The sequence below is a fragment of the Triticum aestivum genome, chromosome 1D (genome assembly GCF_018294505.1).
Source record: "Triticum aestivum cultivar Chinese Spring chromosome 1D, IWGSC CS RefSeq v2.1, whole genome shotgun sequence".
Lineage (NCBI taxonomy): Eukaryota > Viridiplantae > Streptophyta > Magnoliopsida > Poales > Poaceae > Triticum > Triticum aestivum.
In genome coordinates this window covers 232824038-232827633 of record NC_057796.1, presented here as the reverse complement: position 1 = coordinate 232827633, position 3596 = coordinate 232824038, and positions in this window count along the sequence as shown.

Genomic DNA, 3596 nt, shown 5'->3' with positions numbered 1-3596 from the left:
CGCCTCGTCCTCCGCCGCGCCGCCTCCTCCGCCTCCGGCCAAATCCGGCCGCGGGAGGATCGGATCGCCACCTCCAACCTCGCCGGCCACCTCTCCTTCCTCTCCGTCATCTTCTCCTGCAGCAACTCCGGCGAACTTCGAAATCCCCGCCGGCAAACCCTAGATCTGGAGGTTGCAAATTCGTCTGAAGTCCTGAAATTCTCATATTATGTGCACCTCTTTGACACGTCATATCTCCATGCATATAGCTCCGATTTGCGCATACGATATATCGAAATGTTAATCTCGTGATGATCTTAATGTTAGTGTCATTTACATGCATGTTTCTGTCCATATTGGTGCCATTATCCTCGTTTCAAAAGTGATATATGATGTTAACTTCTGGCATTTATCATAACTTGCTGATTTGTCATTTTCGTTGCATTTTGTGTGTGCATCCTTTGAGAATTATGTCTACATGTTTTAGGAGCACATTCATGCCATCTTTACAGTGGTGTAAGCCTTGTATTTTTATGAGCTCTGTGATGACTAGAACAAGCATACAAAGTAGGCTATATGGTGTTGCTGATTTCAGAGTAATTTTGCTAGTCTTTTCCTAGTACATTATGTTGCAATGTTGTCATGTTACCACAAGTAGATCCATTCATATTTTGATGAGGTTCAGTAAGAGTGCTCTGAAGATATGGTTATGCTCTCTCCATTCATGCCTCTGGTTGTAATTATGGGGTAGTGTAGCTTGTCTTACCATGCTCTACTTTTGCTAAATGTTGTTGCTGTCAGTTTGTTAACAGGAAGTTCATTTTTTGTCATGTGTTTTGCTAGTGATCCGTACATTCTATGAACTTGATCTTGCCATGTTTAGCTTAATAAAGGTGTCTTCTTACTGTTGGTTACCTTGTGATGCCATAAGATGTTTTGTGGTGAGTGGCATGAGCTTGCAAAGTTGCTATCATGAATCTGTTTCTGTCATGCCATGTTTTTCCACCAAGTCTGAATCTGTTCATATCACTTGCCATGTTTGCATTGATGCTACAATCTTTTCCGTGCATCTTTGGCTCAAGTTCATTAAGGGAGTTTTGTTATTTGCCTTTAGTACTAGCATGCCATGCCTTTTTTTATCATGTTATATTCCTGTAGCATGTAGTTTACTAGCTCCAAACATTGCTACCTGATGCTGATTCTGCCATGTTTAGTATTTTCACCAAGTCTGTGAAACTGTTGTCATTTGCATTTTATCCATGCTGTTTTAGGCTTGATTTATTGAGTTCTAGCAGGAGCTCAGTGTTCATGATCTGTAGAGCTTCACTTGTACTTCACTTCCATGTGCCTTGTTGCTATGTTGGAGTGCTGTAGCATAGGTTCATGATGCATTTTAAGTGCTATGATGCTGTTAAGCGCAGTTTTGCCTTGTTCTTGTTTTGCTCGTCATTTGCAAACCATGCACCCGTTTCCGGTGATCTTTATATCGATTTCGACCGAAATCTTCTAGACTTTCCAGTAGCATGCTTGGTTTGCCAAGTTGATGCCATTATCATCTTTTCCCTTCCAGAGTACCCATATGCATTGCACATCATATCTTGCACCCCATGCCATGTCTTGCATCATGTTGCTTGTGCATTGCACCATGATTGATTGTTGTTCCGTTGCTTGTGTTCTTGCTTTGGGTAGAGCCGGGGACGAGTACGTGAACGAGGATCCTGTTGAGTACGTTCACGAGGAGCAAGCTTTCGACAACTCTGAGAATATTGCAGGCAAGATGACTGTTACCCTCGATATCACTTCTATCTTTGCTTACTAGTTATTCATTTTATCCTTATGTCGCACTACCTACCAGCTATTTATCATGCCTCCCATATTGCCATGTCAAGCCTCTAACCCACCTTCCTAGCAAGCCATTGTTTGGCTATGTTACCGCTTTTCCTCAGCCCCTCTTATAGCGTTGCTAGTTGCAGGTGCAGAGCAGGTTGTTCCATGTTGGAACATGGATATGTTGGGATATCACAATATCTCTTATTTAATTAATGAATCTATATACTTGGCAAGGGGTGGAAGGCCCGGCCTTTTGCTCGGTGTTTTGTTCCACTCTTGCCGCCCTAGTTTCCGTCATACCGGTGTTATGTTCCTTGATTTTGCGTTCCTTACGCGGTTGGGGTTATGGGAACCCCTTGACAGTTCGCTTTGAATAAAACTCCTCCAGCAAGGCCCAACCTTGGTTTTACCATTTGCCTAATAACAACTAAAATTTTCCTAGGGAGTAATTAACCCGAGGATTATCTTAATTCAACCCCCGGGCCAGTGTTCCTCTGAGTGATGGTCCAACCTGGGCGATGTACGGCGCCCCCTGGGAAACCAGGGTCTCAGCCAACCCGATGTCTTGCCCATCCGGTGTGCCCTGAGAACGAGATATGTGCAGCTCCTATTGGGATTTGTCGGCACATTCGGGCGGTCTTGGTGGTCTTGTTTTACCATTGTCGAAATGTCTTGTAACCGGGACACCGAGTCTGATCGGGTTATTCCGGGAGAAGGAATATCCTTCGCTGATCGTGAGAGCTTGTGATGGGCTAAGTTGGGACACCCCTACAGGGTATAAACTTTCGAGAGCCATGCCCGCGGTTATGTGGCAGATGGGAATTTGTTAATATCTGGTTGTAGAGAACTTGACACTTGACTTAATTAAAATACATCAACCGCGTGTGTAACCGTGATGGTCTCTTTTCGACGGAGTTCGGGAAGTGAACACGGTTGGGTTATGTTTGAACGTAAGTAGTTCAGGATCACTTCTAGCGTATGACCGTTGCATAGTTTCTCATCTTACTCTTGTACTCGTATGTTAGCCACCATATTTGCTTAGTGCTTGCCGCAACTCCACCTCATAACCACATCTAGCCATAAGCTTAAATAGTCTTGATCTCGCAGGGTTTTGAGATTGCTGAGTCCTCGTGACTCACGGATACTACCAAAACAGTTGCAGGTGCCGAGGATACCAGTGCAGGTGATGCTACCGAACTCAAGTGGGAATTCGACGAAGACCTTGGTCGTTATTACGTGTCTTTTCCGGATGATCAGTAGTGGTGCCCAGTTGGGACGATCGGGATTTTAGCATTTGGGGTTATCTTCTTTTCATTTGGATCTGTCCGTAGTCGGACTTTGTGTGTACTCTGAATGATGTATGTTTAACTTGAGCATTGTGTGACGTGGCGATTGTAAGCCGACTATTTACTTCCTTGTTCTTGTACATGGGATTGTGTGAAGATGACCCTTCTTGCGACAATACCAAAATGCGGTTATGCCTCTAAGTCGTGCCTCGACACGTGGGAGACATAGCCGCATCTTGGGCGTTACAAGTTGGTAATCAGAGCCACCCCCGACTTAGGAGCCCCCTGCTTGATCGAACCGTTGACATTGTTGAGTCTAGAACAAAAATGTTTTGAGTCTTAGGATTATATATATCGGAGAGTAGGATTCCTTTTACTCCTCAGCCCCTTAGTCGCTCTGATGAGGTCTCCTGACGTAGATGTTTTGACTTCCCTCTCCTCACTTTCACTATTTTTTTAGGATCACGTGGGTATCTTGGGATCGTTCCGATATTCTTGTGA